This window comes from Rattus norvegicus, chromosome 15 (genome assembly GCF_036323735.1).
Source record: "Rattus norvegicus strain BN/NHsdMcwi chromosome 15, GRCr8, whole genome shotgun sequence".
Lineage (NCBI taxonomy): Eukaryota > Metazoa > Chordata > Mammalia > Rodentia > Muridae > Rattus > Rattus norvegicus.
The window spans coordinates 37797195-37814453 of NC_086033.1; the positions used below are offsets into that span (position 1 = coordinate 37797195).

Genomic DNA, 17259 nt, shown 5'->3' on the forward strand with positions numbered 1-17259 from the left:
CTTATGCTTACTAAACACTGTTCATCATTGAGGGCAGTCAGGACAGGAACTCAAACAGAGCAGGTACCTGAAGGAAGAGCTGGTGGGTGTAGAGGCCATTAAGGGGTGCTGCTTACTTGCTCCCCATGGTTTGCTCATCCTGTTTTCTTAGAGAACCCAGGACCACCAACTAAGCATGGCCCTACCCATAGTGGGCTGGGTCCTCCTCCATTAATCATTAAGCCAGATCTTATGGAGGTATATTTTCAATTGAGGTTCCCTCCTTTCCAGTTACTCTAGCTTGTGTCAAGTTAATATAAAACTAGCTAGCATAGAGATATATACACAAACTTCTGTATTGGTGTAGAGATAAATATTAGAGTTGTTCCCAGTGACTAGCTAAAAAGTATGGCAGAGTGGAAAACAACCAAACTTGGGTGGCATGGAGGCACAGCAAGTGTGTGTACCATACGAGCTTGACAACTGCACTTGAGCCCTGGGTCCCATGGAAACCTTTTAGCTGCCCTCTCACCTACACACACACACTGTGAGACACAACCCCTGCTACGTACAAGTCTGTGTACACACACGTACACACGTGTGCGTTAACATTAAAAAAGAAAAATCCTAACATGCAGTTTTTAGTGATATTGTCAAAAATTGAAAACCCAGAAGATGATCTCTGTGACATTTCAAAGTTCTTTTGTGGATTTATTTTGTTTTGTTTTGTATTTTATTTTGGTTTGCTGTGAAATAATAGAGTTTACCAGAGTGTGAAAAAGGACAGTACTCTCACATCAGCCAAGGCATCAGCTGAAACGAGTGTGTCTCCTCATATTGTTCAGGTGCTGGAGATTACAGAGATGCCACACTTCCCTTCCCCAGGCCTTCCTTCATATTCCCACGCCTTCCACAATGACAGGGCATTCCTTAAATTCAGCTTCCTATTGGAGTAGTTGGGTAGGGAATTTGGTTTGTTTTGATTTGTCTGTATTTAGTTATGCTAGAGAATCTAATTTGTAATTCTTTATAACTGAAAAGTGTGAGAAACTATGTTAGATTTGGCATAAAGTGTTTTCTATAAGTCTTGTAGAGTTAATTCTGAGCCTGTTCTGGTTGTCAGAACTGCGCTGACCAGTGACTGAAAGCTGCGAGCATTGGGACAGATTGGCTGAAGACAAGGAATTTCTAAGGTGAGGTAATAAAGGTGTAAGATTTGCATTATCATTTCTTGGGATACTTTTCTAATTATATTGGACATTAAGAGTTTAACAAGAATAAATATACTCTCCCAGCCTGAACTTTTACCAAACTATTTTAGGAGTAATTGAATTCCATTTGCAGTTGATTACAGACAAGAGCTGGACCTCCCCCTCCTACTGAATATGTAAAATGACCATCAAAACAAGTGGTTGAACATGTAAGAAAATAAGAACTTTTGGGAGTAGGCCCATAAGGTAAATGAGTTCTAAAGTCACTGAATACTTTGAGGACATCCCCAGAGTTTCAGCAGAAAGGGTGTTGTCACATCAGCAAAGGCTTCTGTATTCTTTTGTAGAAAACAAGGAATCAACCGAAATAAGTTTTGTTTCCTGGTATTGGGTTCAGGTGCTGGTGGAGATTACAGAGATGCCGCACACTTCCCTTCCCCAGGCCAGCCTTTCATGTTCCCACTGCCTTCCTGGACGAGAAGGCATTCCTATTCCGCTTCCTATTGGAGTAGTCGGGAAGGGACTGGCACCGAAGTTTCAATACAGTGTTTTAGCTTAATCCTGTTTGTTCCTGTCTGCTTCTCCCAGGATTGGCTTGACTTACTTGTTCTTACCCCTTTTCTTTGCTCACAATTCCTTCTTTTCCTCCACTTCACCCTTTCAGGCCCATTTCTCTTCTACTGTAATGCCTAGAGTCAGGTTGTCCTTCAACACCTTTCTGTGTGCACGGATCTTCTGTGCATGATGACTGAGTCCTAGGGAACATGTCGTGTGCCTTGTGGTAGAGTGGAAGGCTGGTCCGAGGTCTTCTGTAGAGGCTTCAGGTCTAGGTGTAGGTAAGGTCTCTGCTGATCATCCCTGCCTGTGAGCTTACACTTACTTAACTTTAGGACTTGATTTGTAATATTTTCATAGTTTTAAAACTCTACAAGTGGAATCAGAAGTGGATATACAGTTTTGTGATACTCTTTAAGTTCCAGGTAAAACAATTATAGGTTCTCTACAGAGGGACATATGCAACGATAAAATAATTATAACCTTTTTTTTAAAAAAAAAATCACAAAAATTTAAGTGTGAAAATCAGGGTATTATGACTAGGACTCAGCAGAAATAACAAAGAACTAAAATAGTTGCTAGAAATGTACAATACATAAATATTTTCATAAAGTAAGAGATGATGAAAGTGATGAAACATAATTAAATAGGAATCAGTTGTAGGAAATGAAGTCTAGAAATGAAAATTATAACAATTTTAAAAATAAATTGTAGATTAACTCAGCATATAGGTATAGTTAAAAGCTATTCACAACCCCATAGAAAATGCAGTAGTTTGTGAAATTGTGATTTGATTTCCAGAAAGAAAATTCCAGGTTGGTCTGAACCATATAATGAGACTGCTAGGAACGAAGGAAGAAAGGAAGGAAGGAAGATAGAAATATGGGCTAGGTATGAGACTATCCATGGTAATCGTTGGCATTTAACAGAACAAATGGAAGACACAAATTCTCAGATTTAAAGAGCCCAGGGATTTCTGTGTTCATAGTTACACTTTGAAGCTACAGAATGCCAAACACAGTCTAGCAGGGCACAAGCCACACAGAAATCTGTTGTAGGTAAAAGAAGGGAAATAAATGGTGGTGAAAGGCGATGTGGAGTAGAAGAAACCGAGCGAAGAAAAAGGATGAGTGGGTCAAGCCAAGCCAGGGAAACAGTGACAAACAGGGTGTACTGTGGATGTTTTGAACCTTCAGTGCCAAATACATTAGTAAAGATGAATTGGCATTTTAGTATTCCAGGCCAGTGCAATGTAGTACCAAAAATGTGAAGACTTATTTCAGGTTTGGTAGCTAAAAGTGGATGAACAAAAAGCTTTTCTTTTTTCTTTTGTAAAGTCAGAAATGAGGAGAAAAGGAGCAATTTAAAAGAAGGTGACAGTATTTATTCATTCACTCATAATTCATTCATTCATTCATTCTTTTATGCTAAGAATTCAACTCCAGACTTAGCACACACTTTTGAGACAAGCTCTTGCTATGCAGCCCTGGCTGGCCTGGTGCTATATATCTCAGACTGACTTCAAATTTGAGGTCATTTACTGCCTCCTCCCGAGTGCCAGGAGCATAGGCGTGTGCCACTGTACCAGCTCCAGTCCTTCAGGTGCTGCTTTACTTACTGATCTTAAAATTCATCCACATTGTAAAAAATACATCCATTTATTCTTCTTTTTCATTGCTGAGTAAGATATCTTTCATAGATAAACCACAGTTTGTTCTTTTTGTATTTGTGAAAATACAAATATATATTAGAAAAAAATGTCTTTCAGATTTTGAGCTAATTAAGCTAGTAGAATACTTACTAACTTTGTGGGTAACTGGTACCTTCTTGGCTTTTCAGTAAAGAGTAACACAAAAACCTTGAAGATTATTTAGGGATCATAAAACAGTTTTTGTACAAATATTGTTAACAAAACCAGATGAAAGGGAAACAAATTTGGAGAAAATTGCCATAGCTTAATGATATGCTGTCAAAGTGATTGTATTTCTAAATGGTTATACAAAGGATACTATAATTTATAAATTCATTGAATGATGGTGTTTTACTTAAAATTTTTGTTATATATTGTTGCCAAATACTTAATTTCATTAAGTGCCTCTTATGAAGTCACCTGTTGACATTAAGTTATTTTTAATTGCTTTAATTGTTAGAAGTAATTATTGTGTTGCAGATGTCTGATATTTTTACATTAAGCAATGTTGCTAGGGCTGAGAATGTAGCTTAGTGATGGAGTGATGCATTGCCAGTATGTCTGATGTCCTAGAGTCAACTGTCTGGACCACATAAAGAGTAAATGGTGAGATATGGGGGGAAGAAATGCATTTTAGAGCTGGAAGCTCAGTGTAGAGCAAGTGTTTACCATGTCTGAGGTGCACCAAACAAACAAAAAAGAATTCATGTTAATACACTGTATGATACATTCTCTTTTTTTTTTCTGATCCAATTGATATAATTGCCCACCTAAACATACAAAGCCCTGTACACATGCACCCCTTAAGAACATTCATAACAACCTGTAAATACAGAGTCGAATCTTAACGTCGGCCTCCATGTTCTCTCCACGGCTTCTCTCACAGTCTCGATACATTCTCTTTATTCCTGAATGATGTTGATTCAGACCGGTTCTATCAATTTTCATGAGTTCAAAAGTATATTGGAAGCTGTAGTTCATAAGGTTGTAGAGAAAAAGATTGCATGTACAAATGTTTTTAATCATGCAAAGTATTTGATAGGTGAAGTCCAAACTTTTAGTTTTAGTATTATTTTTATTATTGTGTAAATGGGAGGGATGTCTGTAAATATGTTTGTGTACAAGTGAAAGTATGCATGTGTATCTATGTGTGTGTAACAGTACATGTACGTGTGTATATGTACGTGTGAGGATGTAAGTGTGTGTGTGTGTGTGTGTGTGTGTTTGTATTACAAACTTCTAATTGAAGTTTAAACTTGAGAACTGCCATTGCTGAGTTTACTTAGAACTGTATCTATAACCCTGTCCTCTGACCTTCGCTTTTCCCTTCCCTCGCCCTTCCCCTGCCTTTCTCTTTCCTTGGTAAAGATGGATCCTAGAACCTCCCTTGTGTTGGACAAACTCCACTGAGCTATGTCCCCAACCATAACCCTGTTTAGTCACTTTTGTTTTCATCTTAACTTTTTTTGAGAACTTTATTTTTTAAACACTTATTTATTTATTATGTATAAAATACACTGTTGCTATCTTCAGACACACCAGAAGAGGGCATCAGATATCATTACAGATGGTTGTGAGCCACCATGTGGTTGCTGGGAATTGAACTCAGGACCTCTGGAAGAACAGTCGGTGCTCTTAACCGCTGAGCCATCTCTCCAGCCCTTTTGAGAACTTTATACATGAGAACCACATCCACCTGACTCTTTCATCCCTTCCCACTCTGACTCCACCCATTTCCCTCCTCAAATTTATGACTCTTTATTATTTTTACATATATATACTATCGGCTTTCGTGTACACACACACACACACACACACACACACACACACACACAGCCTACTAAGTCCATCTAACTTTGGTTGTGTGTACATCTGTCCATGGCTCAGCACTTGGGATTGGACAGCCTATGCAGGATCTGGTACCAGAGGAAACAGATTCTCTCTAAACAGCCATTGCTTATCTGTAGTAGGTCAGTTAGAAGTAGAACTTTGAAGAAATTCCCTGCTCACAGTAGAATGTCAGTTGATACTGTCATTATGCCTGTCTTTTTGGGCAACCAGATTGTTGAGAGTTCATGGGTGCATTTTCCCTGCATGTATAGGGCACACTAGCAGCAGTCACTCTGGTTCTCTGACTTCCCATCCCTTGATATTCTTGATATTCCCTAATTTGCATGGGGGATTATACTGCAAATAGAGAAATTTGGGCTGGAGACCCTATGGATACTTATACTCTGCAATCTGACCAGTTATGGATCTCTGTAATCATGTACATCTGTTCCCAAAAGAAGCTTCTTTGATGAGGAGTGATCACCATACTTACCTGTGGGTATAAAGATAAGTACGTAGATGCAGTTAAAATTGCATTAATTTAGATATACTAGGATTTCCTCTAGATTCTATACCTGCTTCACCCATAGAGAGTTGGCTAGATTATAATACTAGGCATGACTTTCCTCACATTGAGTGGGCTTTATTTAGTACAGTTAGATAGCTGTTGTTTACTCACAGCTGAAAGAACTTCTCCTGACTGACTGGAGATAGTGTGCCAGTCCAGCCACTGTTGTGGTTCATATATTTTACAGCTCGGTGAGACTACTGATCAGTCTTCTCCCTTGTATCAAGAGAAAGACCTCCAGAGTGGAGGCTTCTAGGGCACTTCTAGCTCAGTTCCTCCAAGTCCTGTGTCCTGAGTGTCTGGTGTCTTCAACACTAGGGTCTTACCTTCAAGATCTGGAGGGAAATCAAGGGCAATGGAAAAGGCTATATTGGCTTGGAATATGTTTATTTCCTGACTAACAACTCAAGTGTGTAAGTGGGCGGGGTGTGTGTGTGAGCTGTATACACAAGTGCCGGTCAGAGGATAACCTCTGTAATTTGCTCTCTTTCTGCTACATGGCTCTGGGGATGGAACTCAGACCTCTGGGCTTGGTGGCACCACCTTTACCTTCAGAACCATCTTGCTGGTGCTTGAAAGTGCCTTTCTGTTGAGTTGGCATTGAAGTAAATGCATTAATTAATTAATTAATCTTTAGGTATTCTGAATGTCACAAAGTTAAGTTAGGAGAGACTTTGAGGCAGGTGCTGTAGTTTGTTGGATAAAGATGTGACAGAAATCTGCAGTGTAGGTGGAGAGTGAAAACTGAGCTGTGAACTGATGTTACAGGAAAGGAGAGAGGGTGTGGAGGTGGTATGAAATGCGAGTGAATCAAGAGTGTCCCAAATTAAAGATAGGAAGGGAAGAGAGTAGAAATCTAGATGGAAAAATGGCTTTCAGGCCAAATTCTTACATGAATCTTCTTACAGGAAATTTAAATATGAACAAAAATTTATTTACAGGATATGTGTGAGATTATGAAAAAAAAAACCAACCTAAATCATTTTATAAAATTAGCCTCATGAAATCAAGCTACATTTCTCCAGAGGATCTTAGGTACCATTCAGTTAGGGCCTTAATGTTGAGGAACAGATAGCAAATTTTATAGGTATATTCCCTGGATAGTAGAATTGTATCTTCGAACATTGGTGAAGATTAATAATTTAGCTGAAAGTAGCTAGCATGGTACCTGGCATATAGAGGTTATGTAGCAATTATTACTTTTGGATGTGTACTGAATGTTCACGAACTGGACTTATCAAGAGACATTCTAATGGCCTGGGAGAATGGTGGGAAGCCCAGGAAAAACAACCCTGGGCTAAAATGCTGAAGGAGGAAGAAGCCATGGCACCCTAGACAAATAGTCTCTCTGCATTGTAGAAAGTTACAGGGTGAGAAAGAAATGGAGGAGTACAGAGACAGTAGATTGGAAGAAGGAAGAGGACTGAATAAAATGCATTATTCTTGATACTGTGTAAGATGTGTGTCTAAATATTGAGCCAGTCAACAGTCTCAGTTTATGAAAGCCATATGACTTGAGAAACAACTGTAGGCTGAAACCTTAGCCAGAATAACTCTGCTACTAGTTTTAAGAAACCATGTGAGATAATAAATCTTAAACTCTGTGTTTTTACTTTTTAAATGGGAACAATTGTTATCCAATAGAATGATACTAAAATTTGTTACTAAGTTGAGTGATACAATAAATCAGTATGCACCCCTAAATTCCTATGTTGAAACATAAAGCTCAGTGAGATGATATTTGAACTGATAAGTCTTAAGGCATGAGCCCTTGTGAATAGGTTGCTTAACTCTCTACTATGTAAAAATAGGAGGATCAGATTGACCTCTGTGAACTAGGAAGTTGACAGACCCTTAACCAATCAGTGAATCTGCTATGTCCTTGATCATACACTTTCCAACCTTCAAAAACATGATAGAAATATCTGTGTATTCCATTGTAGCAGCTTAAACAGAACAAGAAAGATGCTGTTAGAACGAAGATTTTATTTTATTTCATTTCATGCGAATGAGTGTCTGCTTACACATGTCTTTACACACTTGCATACAATGCTTGCAAAGGCCAGAAGAGGGCAGAAGATATCTGAATTGCACAGGATTTGTGAGCTGCCTTGTAGGTGCTAGCAATTGAAATATGTCCTCTGGAAGAGCAGTCAGTGTTCTTAACCACGGAGCTGTCCCTCCAGCCTCAGAACAAATACTTTTAAAGTGTATGTAGCATTGAGGTCAGTCGTAATGATTGGTGAATGGGTTTTGCAGATCCTCTGAAGCTTGAAGTTCTGGCCTTAAGGAAGCTGTAGACTCCTCCTCTTTGATGAGGTTAACAATTAGGGCTCAAAGAAACTTGGGGGAATCTAATTAAAAACTGAGGAAAGAGACTCGTTATAGCACTTCAACCACAGTACTATGTAAACCAAATAATGAGCAAAATGATCAGAGGAGGGAGAAGGAGGGAGGAACCTAGATGGCAGAGGGGAAGGAGAGGGAAAAAAGTGGGAGCAGGGTCAAGTCTGAAAAGAGAAAACAAGACAGAAATCCAGAGGGCCAGGAGAATGAATAGCAGTGGGAGGTGGGGAATGGGGGGAGGGACTAGAATGTCCCAGATGCCAGGGATGCAAGAGGTTCCCAGGACCCAATGGGGATGACCCGACAGAGGGGAGATAGAACCTGTAGAGACCACCTTCCATAGATAGACATGACCCCCAGTGGAGATAGGGGGCCACCCACCCATCTCAAAATTTTTAACCCAGAATTGCTCCTGTCTAAAGGAAATGCAGAGACAAAGAATGGAGCAGAGACTGAAGGAAAGGCCATCCAGAGACCGCCCCACCTGCAGACACCAAACCCGGACACTGTTGCTGAAACCAAAAAGTGATTGTAGGCAGGAGCCTGGTCGGCTGTCCTCTGAGAGGCTCTGCTAGCACCTGACTAAGACAGATCCAGATACTCGCAGCCAACCATTGGACTGAGTCAAGGGACCCCAGTGGAAGAGTTAGGGAAAGGACTGAAGGAGCTAAGGGTGTTACAACCCCATAGGAAGAACAACATTATCAACTAACTGGACCCCTCAGAGCTCCCAGGGACTAAACCACCAAACAGAATATACATGGTGACCCATGGCTCCCACTACATATGTAGCAGAAGATTGCCTCATCTGGCATCAGTGGAAGGGGAGGCACTTAGTCTTGTGGAAGCTTGTTGCCCTATGAAGGGGGGGTGCTAGAGGGGTGAGGCTAGAATGTGTGGGTGCATAGGGAAGCACCGTCTTAGAGGCAAGGGGGCGGGAGAACGGGATAGGGAGTTTTCAAAGGGGAGACAGGGAAGGGGGACAGCATTCGAAATAAAATAATCATTTTTTTAAATGGGCATATTCCTTGATTTTTTTTATTCAGCTTCTTCTTTCCCTAGAATAGCCAATGCAGATGGGGAAGGAACCAAGAGAAACCAGAGCAGATGAGTGCTGTTACACTGTTACTGTGTTTGGCCTTGGATTAATACTAATGATAAGGCACATCTGGAATATTCCCATAGCATTCATCCTTTAGAAGTTCCTCCATACTCTGATTTTATAAAAGCCAAATTGAATATCTTTAGCAACTTCCAAAGCCATGCAGTTAATTCTTCCTGAAATGGAAATGAGAAGGAAATCTAGAAAAGCATTTCCTCCCTTGTGTGTGGACACGTCTACTGATGTTTCTTCATCTTTGCTTTTTCATGTGTGTCTTAGTCAGTGTTCTATTGCTGTGAAGAGTCATCATGATGATGGCAACTTTTATAAAAGAAACTTTTTAATTGGGGCTTGCTGACAGTTTCAGAGGTTTAGTCTGTCATCCTTATGGTGAGGAACATGTTGGCATGTAGGCAGACGCATGAGAGTTCCAGATCCAGATCCAAAGGCAACAGAAAGAGGAGAGTAGCTAGATCCACAGACAACAAGCGCAAACTCTGGGCTTGGCATGGGCTTCTGCAACCAAAAAGCCCACCCTCAGAGACACACTTACACACAAGGCCACACCTCCTAATTCCCACCAAGTGGTACCACTCCCTAATGACTAAGCATTCCAATCCCTATTCCTATTGAAACCACCGCAATGTGCCTTTCTGCTTTCCCTTACTTGGTTCATTGAATGTATGGGGAAAGTGGTAATTTTATAATCTAGGTTCATAAGCCTAACAGGTGTGGGTGAGTACACTGCTGATCTTATCTGGAAAACTTGCCTAGTGTTAGTCACTTCTTATAACCGTAGCTATGGGAAAGGATAGGAATGGATGATGGGCAGCAAGGTTAGACTGGAATTGTAATACATGAGTGTGGCCAGCTATATACTCTTGGCAGTTAAATCATGGTGTATGTCTTCTTGCCCAGTGTTCCACTTAAAGCCTGACAGGAAGCTAATAGAAGACGTTATGTTGCTCTTTCCTTAGTCCATCGGGCCAAGTAATAGAAGCCCCTCATTGTATCTTTTTTTTTTAACGTCTTGAGCATTCTCAATCTTGTACCTAGTAGCCGGGTTGTAGTTCCAGCAAGACCTGGGGTCTTGTTTCAAAGATTGATGCAGTTAATTAGGGTGCTCTTGAGATATTGATGGCCAAAAGTTTATCAGAACCATCTTTGTCACCATGTAGACAGAGCTCAACTTTGAGTGAAGTATAGGAGATAGGAATGCAGAAAAATAACTCAGTGACGTTGTTAAATTTGAGCTGAATCAGCTTTTTCTTTGTTTCACTTATTTATGTTCCAGATGTTGTCCCCGTCCTGGAACCTCCTCTAAGAGTTGTTCACCCTGCTCCCCTGCCCTGGGGCATTAAATCTCTACAAGATTAGGCACATCCTTAGTGACCTCTCCCTTTGAGGTCAGGCAAGGACTCTCTGCTACATGTATGCTGGAGGCCACGGACCAGCCCATGTATGTTTTTGGCTAGTGATTTAGTCCCTGGGAGCTCTGAGAGGTCTAGTTAGTTGATATTGTTCTTCTTATGGGGTTGCAATCCCCTTCAGCTCCATGGGGTTCCCCGACCTCAGTCCAATGGTTAACTGTAAGTATCTGCATCTGTCTCAGTAAGCTGCTGGTAGAGCCTCTCAAAGGACAGCTATGCTAGGCTCCTGTCTTCTGCCATCCTCATAGTTGAATTTATCTTGATTTTTAGCAGTTTCTACTTTCTGGCTGAAGATGAGTCTTTACAATGCAGTAAGGGGCTTCTATCTTTCAAGCACTCTCTTAAGATCATATTTGGGTAATATGGCAGGCAACGGCTTTTGGGATAGCCCTGTTCCAGTTGTTTAGGACCACATGAAGGACAAGTTCCACATCTGCTACATATGAACAGGGAGGCCTATGTCCAGCCTGTGTATGCTCTTTGGTTGGTGCTCTGAGAACCCCAAAGGCCCAGGTTAGTTGACTGTTGATCTTTCTGTGGGATCCCATCCGTTTTGGGACCCACAGTACTTCCTCCTATTCTTCCATAAGAGTGCCCAAGCTCCATCCACTGTTTGACTGTGGGTGTCTGTATCTGTCTGAATCAGCTGCTAGGTAGAGCCTCTCAGAGGACAACATGCTCCTGTCCGCAAGCATAATAGAGTATCATTAATAATGTTAGGGATTGGGCTTGCCCCTGGGATGGTCTCAAGTTGGATGGGTTATTGGTTGGCCATTCCCTCACCCAGGGTATCTCACTTTTGTTACTGCTGACATTTTTGTCTGGATCATCCTTTGTTGGGATGTATGTTCTCTTCTTATAGAATGATTACTGCTACTTCTGGCCTTTTCCTTGAAGATAGTATGACAATCAAAAAGGGCTTTCAGTATGCAGTTTGAGCTGGCCTGAACTTGCTATATATAGACCAGGCTAGCCTTGAACTGATAGAGATCTACTTGCTTCTGTCTCCCTAGTGCTGGGGTTAAAGGTGTGTACCACCATGCCCAGACCATAATTTCTGATTCTTTTTTTGTTTGTTTGTTTGTTTTTGTTTTTTGTTTATTTTTATTTTTATTTTTTTTTAATTAACTTGAGTATTTCTTATTTACATTTCCAGTGTCGTTCCCTTTCCCGGTTTCCGGGCAAACATCCCCCTAATCCCCCCCCCTTCTTTATGGGTGCTCCCCTCCCCACCCTCCTCCCCATTGCCACCCTCTCCCCAACAATCATGTTCACTGGGGGTTCAGTCTTAGCAGGACCAAGGGCTTCCCCTTCCACAGGTGCTCTTACTAGGATATTCATTGCTACCTATGAGGTCAGAGTCCAGGGTCAGTCCATGTATAGTCTTTAGGTAGTGGCTTAGTCCCTGGAAGCTCTGGTTGCTTGGCATTGTTGTTCATATGGGGTCACGAGCCCCCTCAAGCTCTTCCAGTTCTTTCTCTGATTCCTTCAACGGGGGTCCTATTCTCAGTTCAGTGGTTTGCTGCTGGCATTCGCCTATGTATTTGCTGTATTCTGGCTGTGTCTCTCAGGAGCGATCTACATCCGGCTCCTGTCAGTCTGCACTTCTTTGCTTCATCCATCTTGTCTAATTGGATGGCTGTATATGTATGGGCCACATGTGGGGCAGGCTCTGAATGGGTGTTCCTTCTGTCTCTGTTTTAATCTTTGCCTCTCCCTTCCCTGCCAAGGATATTCTTGTTCCCCCTTTTAAAGAAGGAGTGAAGCATTCATGTTTTGATCATCCGTCTTGAGTTTCATGTGTTCTAGATTCTTAATCTAGGTGTTTGGCACATTGCATTTAATGTGATTATTGATTAAAGGTTGGGTTTTAATTCATCAGCTCACTATTTTCTTTTTATTTACCCCTTTTCTTCTTTGTTTCCCTCCTCTCTTACCACTTTTTATGCCTTCTTTTGGGTTGATATTAGCAGTTTTCATTACATCCTTATACTTTAATCATTGGAACGTTAGCTATATTTGCTTGGGCTTCTTGTTCATTTTGTGATTACTTTTCAGAGTGTGCACATTCAATAGCAGTCAACCTCCAGTCATGTTCTTTCATTTTCTGCTCCAAGCTTTAGTGTATTGCTTTATTATTCTAGAGTGTTACTTTTGCTTCAAAAGCACATTATTTTTTAGGATACTCTCCTCTGTTAGGAGTCCCCGATACTATCTTTGTTTGTGTATATATATATATATATATATATATATATATATATATATATATATATATATATATATGTATGTGTATATATATATATATGTATGTATATATATGTATATATATATATGCGCTTTGTTCTGTTTTGCATTTTAACTTGGTGTTTGTGTTTGGGTCAGGGGACAGAGATAAGTGCTCGGTCAGAAGACAACTTACAGAAACTGGTTCTCTTACCATATGGGTTATCAGGTTTGACAGCAAACACCTTTACCTACTGAACCATCTTAACTGGCCTTGAAAGGTATTTTTGAAATAAGGAAAAATATCTTTTATTCTTTCTGGTGTTGACTGCTTTGTGCAAATTTCCTGTAATTGTGATAACTTTTTTTTTCTGCTTTCAGAGGTGATGTTAATTTTTGTTTGTTTGTATGTTTTGTTTATAAGGTCTCAGTGTAGCTCTGGGTATCCTGGAATTCACTTGTGGTCCAGGCTGACCTTGAACTCAAAGAGATCTGCCTGCCTTTGCCTTCTGATTGCTGGGATTCAAGTGTGTGCCATTCCTTATGGTTTTGAGCTTGGTGATAAATGACCACATCTTTATTTCTGATGGAAATTGACAGTTGTTTCCTTTCAGTACTTTGACATCACTGTTCCATTCGTTGACTTTTTATTTGCTGGCTTTTGGTATTTGCTCTTATTTCTCTGTTTATTTGCATATAATAAGACTTTTTTCTTAAAATACTTTAAGAACATTGTTAAGTGATTTGATTATAATATGTATTGGTATCATTTTGTTGTTTCTTACATTTGGTGATTTTTGTACTTGGATTCGTATTTATAGTTTAATTAAAATGTGAGAGCATCACCAACAAGATAAGATTGCTCAGTGGGTAAAGGCTCTTGTCAGTAAGGCTGAAAGCTTCATTTTGGAACCCACATGGAGGAGCAGACAACTGATGCCTGCAGCTTGTCCTCTGGACTCCACACATGCAGTAGTAGGTTTGCACACACAGTACATACACATGTGCATATATACACAGTACACACACATATGCATATATACACAGTACACACACACATGTGCATATACACATGAATGAAAGTCCTTTTAAACAGTCAGACATGATCTTTCTTCCAGCATTGCTTTGTGTTTCCCATCTTCTCTGCTTTTGAGATTAAACTGTCATTTACTCTTTAAGCTGATTGGGATTTTCCCAGAGTTGAAGAATTTGTCATTCATTGATTTGTTGGAAATTATTTTTCTCAAGACGTTTTGTTTTGATAACACATTTTGCAGTAGCTTCGGGTTCCTTTTGTTTCATTGCCTGGACATTTGGTTTGCATCACTTTTTATATCCTCTATTTCTCTAACAGAATCTCTGGCATATACAGTATAGGGACATTGTGTGTATGTGTGTGCATGCATACATATACATACATATATATTCACACTAGATGTTGTGTGGTTTCTTGGTTCACTTGTCTTGTTTTGGGGGGATTTTTTTGTTTCTGTTTTTTGTTTTTTATTTTTTAACACTAGCATTCAAACCCAGGGCATGGCGCATGCTAGGCAAGGGCCCTACTACTGAGCACCATTCACAACCCTAACACCCTAGCTGAGGGGGATGGAAGGGTGTTTATATGTACTGGCTACCAGCATGTGTCCTTGTGTGTGGAGGCCAGGGGAAAACTCTTGTCTTTCCTTAGGCTGTGCCACACTACACACACACACACACACACACACACACACACACACACACACACACACACTACACTCTCCCTCCCTCTCTCCCTCCCTCCTTCCCTCTCTCCCTTTCTCTCCCTCCTTCCCTCTCTCTCCCCACCCTTTTAAGGACAAGAGTTCTCACAGGCTAATAAGTAAGCTAGGCTAGCTGACAGGGGAGGCGCCTGGATTTTCCTGATTCCACCTCCTTGGCTTTGAGATAGCAAGGGCTTTCTACTATGCCCATTTATTTTGAGTACATGCCAAAATTCTATGTATAGTCTATGTTGTGTTTTATACTTTTAAGAATTCTCTGTTTTTGTTTTGTTTTTTGTTTTTTTGTTTTTTTTGTTTTTTTGTTTTTTAAATCTCCTCTTTAGGATCACCTATATTTCTTGAAAGAATTTTATCTTTTCAAGGCTTATTTTTTGGTTCTGTTAGGAGGCCCTGATACTATCTTTAGTGCAACTGTGGTCTCAGAACTGACACAATATTTTTTAAGTACATACCTGATTTCTTTCCATGTACTGTTGGAATGAATGATGGTTAGTACCAAGTACCAACCTTGGACATCCTGGGGATCTGTATACCTGTTCCCTTCCAGTAGCTCCTGGACTTGGGAGGTTTTCACAGACTTTTCCTTGTCAGCTCTCAGATCATAAGTTGCAGAAAAGTCTTTGTATTTCCAGGACTGTCTTTATTTTTTTAATTTTTGGATATTTTATATATTTACATTTCAAATGTTATCCCCTTTTTCTCTTCTCCCATACTCCTTACCACCCCCCTTCTATTATGATGCTTCCACTTCCACCCACTCCCACTTCAAGGCCCTGGCATGCTCCTACACTGGGGAAACATAGCACTAAAGGCTTCTCCTCATTGATGCTGGACAGTGCTATCCTCTGCTGCATATATGGCTGGACTCATGGGTCCCTCCATGTATACTCATTGGTTGGTGGTTTAGAGCTCTGATGGGGTCTGGTTGGTTGATATTGTTGTTCTTCCTATGGTGTTGCAGGCCCCTTCAGCTCCTTCAGTCTTTTCTCTAACTTCTCCATTGGGGTTCCCTTGTTCAGTCCAATGGTTAGCTGCAACCATCCTCATCTGTATCGTTAGGGCTCTGGCAGAGTCTCTGAGGAGAAACCCATATCTGACTCTGGTCAGCAAGCACGTCTTGGCATCAGCAATAGTGTCTGGGTTTGGTGGCTGCATATATGATAGATCCCGAGGTGGGGCAATCTCTGTATGACCTTTTCTTTAGTCCCTGCTCCACTCTTTGTCCCTGTATTTCCTTTCGTAAGTATTTTGTTCTCTCTTCTAAGAAGGGATGAAGCATCCACATTTTGGTCTTCTTCTTGGGCTTCATATGATCTGTGAATTTTTTCTTAGTTATTCCAAGCTTTTGGGCTTATCAGTGAGTGCGTACCATGTGTGTTTTTCTGTGATTGGGTTACCTCACTCAGGATGATATTTTCTAGTTCCATTCATTTGCCTAAGAATTTTATGTACTAATTGTTTTTAATAGCTGAGTGGTACTCCATTGTGTAAATGTACCACATTTTCTGTATCCATTCCTCTGTTGAAGGACATCTGGATTCTTTCCAGCTTCTGGCTATTATAAATAAGGCTGCTATGAACATAGTGGAGCATGTGTCCTTGTTACATGTTGGAACATCTTTTGGTATATGCCCAGGAGTGATACAGCTGGGTGCTCAGGTAGTACTATGTCCAATTTTCTGAGGAACTGCCAGACTGATTTCCAGAGTGGTTGTACCAGCTTGCATTCTTTGGCAAAGGAGCTAAAATTATCCAATGGAAAGAAGACAGCATTTTCAACAAATTGTGCTGGTTCAACTGGAGGTCAGCAAATGTAGAAGAATGCAGATTAATCCATTCTTTTTTCCTTGTACAAAGCTCAAGTCCAAGTGGATCAAAGACCTCCACATAAACCAGATACACTAAAACTAACAGAAGAGAAAGTGGGAAAGAGCCTGGAAAAATATAGGCACAGGGGAAATTTTCCTGAACAGAACTCCAATGGCTTATGCTCTGAGATCAAGAAACAATTGCTCTGTAATACTGCTTGAGGTCAGGGATAGTGATTCCCCCATAAGTTCTTTGATTGTTGAGAATAGTTTTCTCCATCCAAGGTTTTTTGTTATTCCAAATGAATTTGCAAGTTGCTCTATCAAATTCTATAAAGAATTGAGTTGGAATTTTGATGGGGATTACATTGAATCTGTAGATTGTTTTTGGGGAAATGACCATTTTTACTATATTAATCCTGCCAATCCATGAGTATGGAAGATCTTTACATCTTCTGAGTTCTTCCTCAATTGCTTTCTTCAGAGACTTGAAGTTCTTGTCATATAGATCTTTCACTTGCTTGGTTAGAATCACACCAAGGTATTTTATATTATTTTTGGCTATTGTGAAGGGTGTCATTTCCCTAATTTCTTTCTCAGGTTGTTTATACTTTGAGTAGCGGAAGGCTACTGATTTATTTGAGTTAATTTTATATCCAGCCACTTGGCTGAAGTTATTTATCAGGCTTAGTAGTTTTCTGGTGGGACTTTTGGGGTCACTTAAGTATACTATCATATCATCTGCAAATAGTGATAT

The 17259-nt window shown here is 40.3% G+C and overlaps 1 protein-coding gene across 6 annotated transcripts in view; it reads left to right on the plus strand.

Moving 5' to 3' along the window:
- The window catches only part of Cab39l (calcium binding protein 39-like), a 102414-nt gene that overhangs the window by 14417 nt on the left and 70738 nt on the right, over positions 1-17259 (plus strand). For all 6 annotated transcript variants that reach the window (XM_006252100.4, XM_006252101.4, XM_006252099.4 and 3 more), the window contains one exon: positions 1103-1172. The gene's annotated coding sequence lies outside the window, so the exon portion shown is untranslated. The remainder of the gene's footprint in view (positions 1-1102; positions 1173-17259) is intronic.